Source organism: Protopterus annectens, chromosome 6.part0, assembly GCF_019279795.1.
Source record: "Protopterus annectens isolate FY-2018-M chromosome 6.part0, PAN1.0, whole genome shotgun sequence".
NCBI classification, from domain to species: domain Eukaryota; kingdom Metazoa; phylum Chordata; order Ceratodontiformes; family Protopteridae; genus Protopterus; species Protopterus annectens.
The window spans coordinates 256,731,018-256,744,976 of record NC_056737.1 but is presented as its reverse complement, the minus strand read 5'-3'; positions in this window follow the sequence as shown (position 1 = coordinate 256,744,976).

The window sequence follows — 13,959 nt, the reverse complement described above, 5'->3', positions numbered from 1 at the left end:
TCGAGTGACGGATTTTAAATATTGCTCTTATAAAAGTAGAAGCTTGCTAGAATACATGGTTTCTTCATATGCTTAAGTATCAGCAATATCTTATGTCACTGCTTAAACAGAAAATGTTGACAAATTCAGAATGTGCAGAAAACAAATAAATGCAGGACTTATTGCATTCCACACACACTGAGAGTGATTGAGCGATCCCCTGGCAGCAGCATCTCCTGAAAGGTTTCTATACCTCTCCACCATACCTCTGAAACTCTTATCACAAGAAATCTAGACAGATCCCCAAATAAAGTGGGAACAAAGGAAGAAAAATAGTGACGGATTTTAAATATTGCTGTTATAAACTCAGAAATTTACTCGAACAACAGTTTCTGTTAACATGCATTTTACACACACATACACACACACACAATAAATTACCTTGCAACTGTACAGATTTTTGTAGAATGTCCTGATCTTTGCCCCATATTTTGGTCTGTTGCACATAAATCTGTGTTTTTCTGGCAAATCTTTGAGGGCTGAAGTCAGAAAATATAGACAGACATTTGAGTTTCAGACATCAGAAACTTCATGCTAATGCAAAACCTGTTATTTTTATCAACTTTCTAAGTTTGTAATATCAATATTTAAAAAGTGCCCCTATTTTTGAGTCTTTGTCCTCCCATTATTTATGGCTTTATCCAGATTTCTTGCAAGAGGTTGAGAGATATGAGTCAGAAATGTACATGTGTGTGTGTGCGCGCACACACACACTGAGCAATCCCAATATAAATTCCAACAAAGGAACAAAAATAGGGATAGATTTTAAATATTGCTCTTATAAACATAGTTCTTTTATATATGGTATAATAACTATATATATCTATATATATATAAAACTTTATACTTTGTGTTATCTTCATTTTAGGGGTCAAGTAGGTTTTGTGGCTCCAGATGAATTTTATTTGGTGGGAGAGGGGCCAAAATAGCTCTTTTAATAGTAAAGGTAGCAGACCCCTGATGTAGGGTATCACCTAATTGGACCTCCATGGATGTTCATCGTGTTTCACTATTGCAGTCATTACAATTGGGTTATCCTGCTGGCAGGCTACCCGCAATCAGCCCGAGTTCTGAAGTCTAGGTCCGGCGTCGGTTGCTGTCGCCTCCTCCCTGAAGTCAGTGCGCCAGGGGTATAAAAGATACAGCCAACGCCATTTTCTTCAGTCTTTCTTGCCGCGCGGTGCCCGAAGCAAAAGCAGTTTGCAAGTGCCGGTCGGCCGACCCCTGAGATTTTCAAATTCGAATTTCTGATCTGAAGTCTTCATTAAAGCTAAGTACCCCGTTGGGGAAACTTTTTTCTTGCTCCAGACCGATGTCAGAAAAAGTTAATAATTGTATTTCTTGTGGGAAGCAAATACCTCATAAGGATTTTCATTCTTACTGGATTCCTTGCCTAGGCCCTGACCACGACGTTGCTAGTTGTCGGTTTTGTGCTAGATTTAACCAACGCACTATTAAGCATCGGTACGATTTTGCATTTCATTACTTTGGCAGAAGATTCAATTATGTAATGCCGTCAGAACAGCCGACTACCGGAGTTTATAAAAAGCACAAAGAAAAAGAAAAGGACAGGCATCCGAGGTCAAAAACCGACAACGAGGCTTCCGCTAGGCCTGTCGCCGGTTCGCCAGTTCTCAGTGAGGCGCTTTCGCAGCCCCTGATGCCTGCTACCTCAGAGCTACAGGCCGCTTCTGACGCCCACGTGGAACCGACTAGGCCACTGGAAACTCAAGGTATTGGACATTTGGAAACTATTCCCTCAGATGGGTCCGGAGCCGCTGAGCAGGCATCGGCTTCTGAGGGTGTTTTCAGGCCTACACAGTTATATGTAAAACCAACTTCAGCTTCAAAGGCAAAGACTAAAGCAGCTCTAAAGACAAAGAAACAAGTACAGTATTCTCCTGGACAGGCCTCCATGCCTAAAAAACAGATGCTTAAAATGGCCGAAGACCTAATTACCTTGATCAGGGGTTCCCATCCCCCTCCTGATAAGAGGCCTAGGCAAGAGCTAGAATATGAATCTTCAGATCGTTTCCATTTCCTCTGATTCCTCTTCTGAACAGGAATATACTCTTCCTCCGTATGAGGATTCTGATACTGAAGAATCTATCCCTTCAGCCTCTCCTCCTGAGGATTATTTTTTTGGGGAGACCCTGCATACTATGAGGGAGCATTGCCACTGGAAGAGCCAAGATTACTCAGAATCCAAGAAAAGGCTCAGAGACTTCCTTTTATTACCTCAGCACAGGCCTCTTGCTATTCCTCCCGTTTTAGACATTGTAGATGATGTATTTTCAGAGTCCGATCTGTCTCCTGACTCTTTACCATCAGCTCCTGTTAAGCGAGACAGATACTACAGGGTTCCTGATTCACATACATTTCTTTATTAAAAACCCTGCTGCTGACCCAGAAACTATCTGTCAGGGTCCCAAAGGGGTCAAGGCTTCCACTGCAAAAATCCCTATCCCCTCTGATAGGGATTCAAGGGCCCTGGACAGATGGGGGGAAAAAGATTTATACTTCTGCTACCTTGGCTGTAAGAGCTTAAATTGTCAGTTTCATATGCTTAAGTATCAGCAATATCTTATGTCACTGCTTAAACAGAAAATGTTGACAAATTCAGAATGTGCAGAAAACAAATAAATGCAGGACTTATTGCATGCAGCTGAACAAGTGGGAAAGCATACTTTGCAATGTGGTTTTGATTCTCTAGAGGCCACCTGCAGGGCCACTGTTACAGGTTCTATCATTAGGAGGCATGCTTGGTTAAAAGAACAGAATCTGCCCGATCATGTTAAAGCAAAACTATTAGATGCTCCATTACAGCATGATACCTTGTTTGGTGTTAAAGCAGAAGAGGTGTTGAAGAAAATGGAGGACAAAGCTAAATCTATGCAAACAGTCAAGGATTTCTTACAGGTACAACCTCCCAGATTTAGCAGGAACTGGCCTACAAAGAATTGGTCCTTTCCAGTCTCAACTGTGAGCTTTGGCCAGCTAAGACCTGCATACAATCAACTGAACACATAAGTGGAGTTAAGTAAATTTTTATCTGCACTTTTATCAAATAATACACTATTTAAAGTAATTTGTTTGTGTTGCATTGAGCAATATCTAGCTGGAAGTTGTGACTCTTTTTTTCAGTAGGTCCCCACCCACCCTCCCTGTTTTTGTCTTGGTGGCTTTGAAACTGCCCGCCCCTCTTGTAAATTTGCACTTGGATACTCCCCCTGGGCCCATCTCAATTTGTTCACTCAAAAAAAAAAAAAAAAAAATGTATCTGCTTTTACTGTATTTGTGTTTCTTCCTACTTTATTTTGCTTTTGCGTCATCTTAAAAGTACTCAATTGTATTTATTACTGCTTGGTGTAACTCATTCTAAGCCTTTTAGTTTAAGCACTTGGGCTTCAGACCAGTTGTTTTATATTAGGAAGGTTTGTGGCCTGCACTGTGGTGGCAGAACAGGTAGCTTACATCCTTCTAAGTTGGGAACTGCTGATTGAGGGCTCAGTGTCTGTTATTCTAAAAGTGTATTAGTTCTGGTTTAAGCACTTGGGCTTCAGGCCAGTTATTTTACATTAAGAAGGTTCGTGGTCTGCACTCTTGTGGGAGAAGAGGCTGGACTCTGCCCTTCTGAGCTGGGAATTTCTGGTTAAAGGCTTATAGTGTCTGCATATTTGAACTGTTTCTTACTGAAATTGGTACACCTTGTTTGCTGTAGCATAGACTAGATCCAGGCCTGCTGAATCTAGCTTTGTTTGTATGCTTGTTGTTTGTTTGCTTGTTATTTCCCTGAAATGCTAATTCCACCTAAAACGCGGCTTTTCAGCTTCTGTGGATCCCTAGTGATATCTGCATTGCTTACTGTACTTATTTCCTTGTTTCACTTGAAAGAAAGTTACTGTTTGTCGTTTTTGCATTTAAGTTACCTGTAACACATTGCATTTAAGTTACCTGGCACTTGCTCACTAAAGCAATTATATAAGTCAGCACTAAAAAATTAAAAGCACTACACCCTCACAAACTCCCCTTGAGTACCTTGTTCCCCATTGGCCCTTTTTTCAATTATAAAGGAATTCCCAATACTATTCTAGCATGTCCAAAGGTCAGTTGTCAATCTCCTCTCCGGTCCAGCTGGTGAATCTGGGAATCTTGAGGCAATGTTACAACTGCCTCATGTACACAGACAACCCTCTCCTTCTCTCAACAAATTCCAACACATGTGAAAGATGCAACCATATAGCCAAACTGGAGGCTAAGCTCTCTCAACTCAGTACTGGCGTAACCAATCAGGAGGAGAAGGAAACCACACTCACTACAATTCCAGTCTCACATAGACCTACCACGACAGCAAACCAAACACATAAACACACAAAAACATACTTGGAGGCTCTAAATAAAAATCTGCCTAAGCAGCAGAGACCTCCAAAGCAGACACCCAAGCAACTGCTACCCCAAAACAAAACACGTGCAACACAGCTAACAAAGCCAGTGTGCTGAACAGTCACAGCCCTTAAGGCTAAACAACACCCTGATACACTTGTAATAAGTGACTCTATCGTCAGGCACACTGACGTTCTGCTCACCAGGCTGAACAAGGAGAAGGTCACGGTGAGCTGCCTGTCGGGCGCTAGGATCCGCCACATAACACAAGCATTCAGGTCACTCCAAGGCAAGTACAAATATGACTCAGTCATTGTCCATGCTGGTGTGAATGACCTGAGATGTACCTCCCTGGACTACATGAAAAGAGACATAGAGGAGCTCTCTGAGCATGTAGCCCAGGCTGGTATGACCCTGACCTTGAGTAGCATCTTACCCTCACCAAGAATGATGCCACAATATGAAGACAAGATGACCAATTTCAACAATTGGCTTAAGTATTGGTGTCATTCAAAGGGGATCCAATGCCTGTCAGCCTGAGATGACATGCTCGACAAGCCACGAGGCTTCGCTAGGGACGGCTTGCACCTATCACCCCTGGGCTTTCAGATATTGGCAAAGGCTCTTGCTACCCCCATAGTGCCTTTTTTAGGCAAAGCTCAAAAGACAAACCCACCTCCATAGGTATCACAAGGGATAAGAAACTAAGAGTAGTGCTACTCAACGCCAGAAGTCTAAACCTCAAGATGCACGCACTCGAAACTCTCCTTAGCATGGAGAACATCGATATCTGTGCAGTAACAGAAACCTGGTTCAAGGCACCCGAGAGCACCCCAGCACTACCAGGTTATACCTCATACCATGTTTTATGGCCCCAAAACGTGGACCGAACCACAAAAGGAGGGGGAGTATCAATATTCGTCAGATACCCACGCCTCCAGGTTGGTGGCACAGCACGAAGCATCAGAGACTATCCATGTGCAACTAACAGTGGGTAAAACTGCCTTCCAGTTTATAGCCTGCTACAGACCACCCTCCCAAACCCAGGAACCCCACTCGGCCTTCCTGAGAACACTGAAAAATATGAAGGTCTCTCCAAACACCATTATATTGGGCGACTTCAACTACCCAAACATAGACTGGGAGTATTACTCTAGCTCCAACACCGTAGCCCAAAGGTTCCTAGAATTTATAAACTCAAATGCTATGGAACAACTTGTTACCGCTCCCACAAGAGGGGAAAACATACTAGACCTGATCATCACCAACATGGGGACTCTATGCTCCAGACCAGAAGTGTATCCCTCGCTAGTAAGATCAGACCATAAACTAATCTCACTGGATATTCACATCCTGACCCCACGCCTGCCCAGAAAACCACAGTAAAAAACTTCTCTAAAGCAAATTTCACTCTCCTCAAAACCGAGGTGGAATCCTTCAAAGCCCCCGGGCCTGTGGAAAATACGGCCCAGACTGCAGAATCCTTTATGGACGCATTCTATGAACACCTTCAGGAATGCATGGATCATGCAATCCCAAATAAAACCAAGACCCAATCCTCCAAAGGCAGACGTCCTGTCTGGTGGACCCAGCCATAAACAAACTATACAATAGAAGGAGGAAGCTACTACATGATAGAGCAAAATCCCAAAAAGGGAAGGCATCTCTGATCAGTATTAGCAAAAAACTACGGGTACTCATAAAATCGTCTAAGGCCAGCTTTGAGAGAAAAATTGCAGAGGACACTAAGGATAATCACAAGGCTTTCTTTAGTTATGTTAGGAACCTGGGTGGGAATTCCCAGATATGCTCAGAATTAGTCCAAAATGACAAAAAATACACCGAACCCACAGACATTGCCAACATCCTAGCTGACAGGTTCAACGCAAACTTCTCCCCCCCTCCCCACCAAAAAAGGGCAAATATCTATCCCAGCAGAGTGCTGCCCCCCTGACATCTCAGATGCTCAGGTAAGAGCCGCCCTCTCCAAAGCAAAAAATACAGCATCAATGGGACCAGATGGTGTTCTGGGCTGCGTCCTACATGAACTCCAAGAAGAGCTAAACCCAAACATAAAACTACTGTTCAGTCTCAGCCTTACTACAGGTTATGTACCCAAAGAGTGGCGTACAGCAACAGTGGTCCCTCTCCACAAAGGTGGTGCCTCAACGGATCCTGGAAACTATCGCCCCGTAAGCCTGACTAGCTTGGTCTGCAAAGCTGTGGAAAGGATCAATCATGGACCTCATAAATAAAGATATTGGGGACCTACAGACACTGGATCCTACCCAGTTCTGCTTTGTTAAGGGCAGATCCTGCCTCTTAAACCTGGTTGATTTTTTGAAACAGTCACCAAGGCCATTGACGAGAGGAAGGTGGTCCACATAGCCTACCTGGACCTTGCAAAAGCCGTTGATACAATACCCCACTCGCGCATTATAGATAAGCTCACCAGCTTAAATATAAACCCCTATGTCACTAGATGGGTTGCAAACTGGCTCAAGGACAGAACACACATGGTTAGAATCGCTGGAGCCATGTCAGACTCCAAGCCAGTTATAAGTGGCGTCCCACAAGGCTCAGTCCTGGGACCTCTCTTGTTCGGTATATATTTCTCGGAGGTACAGGCCAACACGGAAGGACTGTGGCTGACCAAGTTCGCAGATGACTGCAAACTAGGCGCCATAATCGACTCACCAGCCGACAAAAGCATCCTCCAAAAGGGCCTCATAGAAACAGACAACTGGTGCCAGAGCCATGGCCTTAAGCTAAATGCCAAAAAGTGTATAGTCATCCCCTGTGGCAAAAACAAAGTGCCCACAAATTACCACATAGGTGGTGATCCATTAAGTATGGAAGAAGTAATTAGGGACCTGGGGACCCAAGTTGATAGCAGTCTCTCATTTGACAACCATGTGGCCAAAGTGGTTAAAAAAACATTTTATATAGCCCACCTAATCATGAAGGGATTCACATCTAGATCAGGGAAGGTCATCGTGCCTCTTTACTCATCCCTCATCAGGCCCATAATTGAATACAAATCCCCTTTTGGGATGTACCTTACCAGACACCTGCAGCAACTGGAAAGACACCAAAAGTACCTCACCAAGAGGATCAAAGGGCTCAAACAGATGCCATTTGCTGCCCTGTTAAAGAAACTCCAGCTCTACTCAGTGGTATACCGCCTGCTCAGAGGCGATCTGTGCCTGACGTATAAAGCCATGTCCAACCCGGAATTAATGGACATGCTGCACCTCAGAAAATCCAAATCCCATCGAGCTACGCGCTCGAGAGACTTGAACCTCAGCACTGAAATAAATAGGACATGCTGGAGGGACAGATTCATAACCCAGAGGCTCCCTTCACTCTGGAATAAAATCCCAGTCCAGGTTAGGCAGAGTCCCTCATTGACTCTCTTCAAGAGGAATCTTGATGAGTGGATGGGGGATCGTAGGTTTACCCCGGGCATCACTTCTGTGTCACTGTTAGACAGAGGCACAGTATACTAACCTCAAAAAAGGGCATAGCAAAATTAATTTAAAATGGGTGGCGAAAGCCAAACACACTCTGGCTAGGCTTATAAATGCCCTAGGGCAGATAGCCTAGTATGAACATATGAACAGGCCACAAAGAGGCAGATACAGACGCCCCAGAGGCAGATCACAGCCCCAAGGCTCATACAGGCCTAAACAATGGGGTGCTTCTACCTCCAAAAGCGGAGAGGAAAAATCACAGCCATACAGGAAACAGTCTCATTGACTTTCCCCTGCCAGCACCAAGCACTTATCTTCTGGCAGCACCTTTGGGGGAAAACTAGCACTTTTTCACAAAATTGGCACATGATCACCCGGGACAAATGGGTCTTAAATATTGTATCACAAGGCTACAGGTTCCACTTTCAAACCCTGCCATGGCCAAACGGTATGCCAGACCTACCACGCAATCAATGGACAGATGCACAAAAACAAGTTTCATCCCTCATGGATATGAGAGCCATTCAGCAAGTACCACAGCAAGAGCAGGGACTAGGATTTTACTCAAGGCTATTCTTGGTGCCCAGAAAGGATATAGCCTGGAGACCAGTACTGGACCTGTCTATCCTAAACACATTTCTGGATATTCCAAAATTCAAAATGTTAACTCTGCAGCAGCTTCTGCCTATGCTGGGCAAGAAGGCTTGGCTTGTGACTTTACACCTAAAAGAGCCATACCTGCATGTCCCAATCAGACAATCATGCAGAAGATACCTCAGATTTATAGCTGGCTCAATGCACTACCAATTCTCTGCACTGCCCTTTGGCTTATCTAGTGCACCCAGGGTCTTCACAAAATGCCTGACACCAGTAATTGCATTTTGTTGACAAAGAGGAATACAAATATAACCTTACTTGGACGACTGCCTTATTCAAGCAGAGAACAAGGACATTCTACTACAGCATCTGCTGTTTGTAAAAAGATTACTAACTGGTCTAGGGTACACAGTAAATGAAAAGAAATCAAACCTCGTATCCTCTCAAGAGATAATATTCCTGGGTGCAAGCTTCAATACAACTGCCCAGATGGTTTATCTCATGCCAGACAAACACAGACAACTGACTACTTATTTCAAAATGTTGGCAACAAAGACCCAGTTATCTGCAAGAAAAATTCTGCAGGCTTTGGGCTTCATGGCATCCTGCATTCTGCTAATTCCATATGCAAGATTGCATATGAGGAAACTTCAATGGTATCAAAAAAGTGGCCTCAACATTGCCACAGCCTGGAAACAATAATTACCCTCATTCCCTGCCTGCAACAGGAGTTTCGATGGTGGGCAAAAGCCTGTCACCACAACACGGGACAGCCATTCACCTTACCCACAGCCAGGCAGACATTGACAGCAGATGCTTCAGAAAATGCCTGGGGGGCCCCATATGGCAGGAAGATGTATTCAGGGCACATGGTCCGCAAGTTAAATGCATCTACATATCAATCAAAAAGAGATGCTAGCTGTTCAGAATGCCCTGACAGCCTTCAAGGATCTACTTCATCCAGGACAACTACTGATAAAGATGGACAATACTACAGTCATGTGGTACATAAACAAGCAGGGGGGCACACATTCCTACCCCCGCTGCAGACTAGCCATGAACTTGAGGGACACAGCATTGACTTACCAAGTACATCTGCAAGCACAATTCTTGCCAGGAAGGATAAATACTCTGGCAGACGAACTAAGCAGAAACCTAATGGATCCCCACGAGTGGAAATTGGATCCACAAGTCTTCAGCATGATAACAAGGAACTGGGGATGCCTGGACATAGACCTATTTGCCTCCCCTCACAACTACCATCTACAGAAATTCTGCACAAGGACTTATCACAAGCAAGCATGGAAAGTGGATGCTCCATCTTTCAGCTGGAAAAACCTAACAGTATATGCCTTTCCTCCTCTGCCTCTCCTCCCCAGGGTACTCCTCAAGGTCAGACAAGAGAAGCCAAAAATGATACCGATTGCCCCAGACTGGCCTCACCAGCACTGGTATCCAGTCCTAAAGAACTTGTATCAATGCTCAGCTTGGACATTACCTCAAATTCCTCACTTATTGACCCAACAAGACAGTCAGATACTGCACAGCCAACTCAGGACATTAAACCTAGCTGCATGGCAGATAATGTAGCCATTCAAGACGCACCTCTCTCTAAAGCAGTGATGGATGTTATTTTGGAGGCCAGGAGGCCTAGCACCAGAAAATCTTATGCAGAAAAATGGAAGAGATTCTGTGCTTGGAACCAGGCACAAGGTATTGACACAATTGTTCCAAATATTCCTCAGATTTTGCAATACTTAACTGAGATGCTGGATAAAGGCCTTTCCTTTTCATCAATTAAAATGCATGCCTCTGCCATTTCAGTTCATTACAATACAGAACCACCTATTTTTTCTCATCCATTACTAAGGCAGTACCTCACAGGGGCCAGGGGCCAAAAACATAAGACCTCCAAGGAGAGCACCAATACCTGCATGGGACCTCAATTATGTCTTGGAAAAACTCACACTGCCTCCGTTTGAGCTGGCCTCTACAGTTAATATAAAATTCTTATCCTGGAAAACAGCTTTGCTCCTAGCAATAACCTCCGCTAGACGAGTCTCAGAGTTACAGGCACTCATGGCTGTGGAACCTTTTATCACTTTCCATCCTGACAGGGTTTCTCTGAGGACAAACCCTACATTTATGCCTAAGGTAGTGTCCTGTGTGGCCCTTAACCAAACAATTCATTTGCCTACCTTTTACCCAAACCCACAGAATAAGGGTGAGAGAATTCTACATTCTTTGGACATTCACAGGCAGCTACGCTTCTACTTGGAAAGAACCAAAGCTTTCAGAAAGACTGAACAACTTCTAGTGGCATATGCTGCAGGATCACAAGGAAAGCCTATCTCAAAGCAGACTGTTTCAAAGTGGATAGGCCACTGCATTCGTTTCTGCTATTCACAGCATTGCAAATCAGTACCTAAGGGCATTAGGCCACATTCAACCAGAGCAGCAGCCACTTCAGCAGCCTTCCTCAGAGGAGTACCAACCAAAGACATCTTAGAGGCTGCAACTTGGAGTTCAGTGCATACTTTTACAAAGCAATGACAATGGGGTCAGTTATCAGGAAGAGTATTATACTAGTGATTTCCCTTTAGGGGAACCTGGCCTGAGGAGGTCAGAAAGGATAAAAAACAGGACCCCACAACAGCCATCCTATGCCCAAGCGGCGGGGAACTACCGACAGTACAGGAATTAAGCTTAAGTTTTGTGGAAGCTGAGGTGAACCATGCAACCCTCCCACAAAGTTTTTTAGTTGGGAATGAAAAAGAAAATACGACAGTTAATTCTATAGTTTGTTCATACAATGATTTTAATATTTTTAACTTTACAGAAATGGACATTTCTGACACTTTTTTTTAAACTTTTTACAAAGGGTTTTACGTTCGTGCCACACCAAATTCCCTGTATCAGTAATATATTACTGGATATAAAACTCTTCATCAGAAGGCTGAATTTATCTGTGATTTTAGGAAATAATACAAGTGGTAATGATTCGAGAAAGTTAAAAAGACGTAGTGTTTACAATCCACCTCTCCAACATGACATTCAAAGTTTTGAGAATGTTGTATGTAATGTCATTAGAAGTAATTACTCCCATTATTACAACACTGGGTCAATAAATTTGACAGAGGAAGAAAGTAAGCTCTTGGTATCATTAAAAAGTAATAAAAAGGTGAGAATAATGAAACCTGATAAAGGTGGTGGTATGGTCATCATGGACCAGTGGGATTATACGAGGAGAATGCTTGACATACTGAATAATAAAAGTTATAGTACAGTATCTCGCAACGAAATAAATATTGCATATTCTAAAATTGATTTTATTCTTGAAGATAATTTACTACAAGGGCTATATGACAAAGAATTATTTGAATTCTTTATGATTAATAAACCAATAGTTCCAGCAATTTTCGGTATCCCCAAAATTCACAAATGTGTCATTGATCCCCCTATGAGACCGATTGTGTCTGCACAGGGATCAAAGACACAACCACTAGTCATTTATATTGATGTTAAATTGAAGGGTTACCACTTGAAATACGAACATTTATTGATCGATTCATGGGACTTACTAAGAAAAATAAATAACTTAAATTATAGTGAAAACATTTTCTTTGTAACTATTGATGTTAAAGACCTTTTTACGGTAATACCCCATGATATAGGTCTTGAATGGTTTGAAGAGATACTTACGGAGATGGATACACTTAAACCGGAAGAATTTCGCATTATACTTGAAAATATGGAACTGGTATTAAGGAATAATTTTATTTATTTCCAAGGAGAATATTACCATCAAACTGAAGGAGTAGCAATGGGAGCTGCATGCGCTCCCATTTATGCGAACATTGTAATGCTCTTCTGGGAGAGGAATTATGTCTTCACATCTGAATACCATCAATATTTATATAGTTATTTCAGATTTTTGGATGACGTTCTAATTTTATGGAATGGTCAGGAAAAAGATATACATAATTTCATAGAATATATTAACAAGAGTACATCATTTCTGAACTTTACACATGAGATACATAAGAGTAGCATTCATTATTTAGATGTCAAACTATCGAAAGATGAAAAAACAAAGAAATACACATCCACTTTATATTGAAAAGAGAATTTCTCAAACGCATATTTGCACTTTGATAGTGATCACCCCCTTGTATTGAAAAAGAACATTGTAAGGGGTCAGATGATTAGGGCTTCTAGAATGACGAGTGAAGAAGATGAATTTTTGAAAGAATTAACCACCCTGAATAATATGTTTTTACAAAGGGGGTATCCGAGTGAATTGATTGAGGAGGCAAAAACATGGGTTACTACACACAGGAATACCAGATATACCCCTCTACTGAGTAGTTCAACACTTGATAGTAACATACCTATACAAAATGAGGGGACTCAGTCTAATTCAGAACAGAGAGACTACAATTCCACTACTAACACCCCATACTTGATTTTGACATATCACAATAATATTGAATGGTTGAAGAAAAGTATTAATAGTGTATGGGAAATGTTTAAAACCATGCCTACTAGGACAAATATTTTTAAAAACAGACTTACTTACAGCTATAGAAGGAATCATAATTTAAAGAATATCTTAGAAAACGGTAAAGAAAGACACTGTCTTGATAATTCTTCAACTATGAGTCATAAAAGAGGGACCTTTAGGTGTAATAGATGCCCACAATGCCCGTTTATAGCAGGTGAAAAATCTATTTACTTGCCTAGTCTACATATTACCTTAAAAGCTAGGAAATATAGCAGCTGCTATACCAAAGGCCTGGTATACTTAGCATACTGTACTTTTTGCTGGTGCTTCTATGTAGGAAAGACCGAGAGACACCTACGTAGAAGAATATATGAGCATATTAGAGACATCAACTGCAAAAATGTTAACAATGCCCTTTACAGACATTCTATGGTATGTTCTAATGCTAATTTCAAATTCTGGGCCTTGGAAATTGTGGAGAGTTCAGATAGAGGGGGAGACTGGACTACAAAACTATTATACAGGGAAATGATATGGCAGCTTAGACTTGATGCCTGTAATGGCAAAGGGTTGAATGATTGTATCTCCATTACACCAGCACTAAAAGTATTAGCATTGGACCCTAAGAAACACTCATAGCATAGAAGCAAACATCAATTATTTTTAAATTATTTTTAAATTATTTTCATATTATATAAATATCTTTCAATATTTTTAAATAACTTCTATATTTTTTAGATATTAACATTCATCTGTGAAATACTTGTATTGTAACTTATGGTTTCCAGACACAAAATACAGTTGCTATATATGGAACACTCATACCCTTTTATGTAATTGAGTGATATCCATAGTGAAAAGATTTTAAAACATTACACGTCTTACATCAGTATATTTATTATTATTTATTATTACTTATTTATTATTACATATTTATTGTATGGTATATATATTTATTGTATG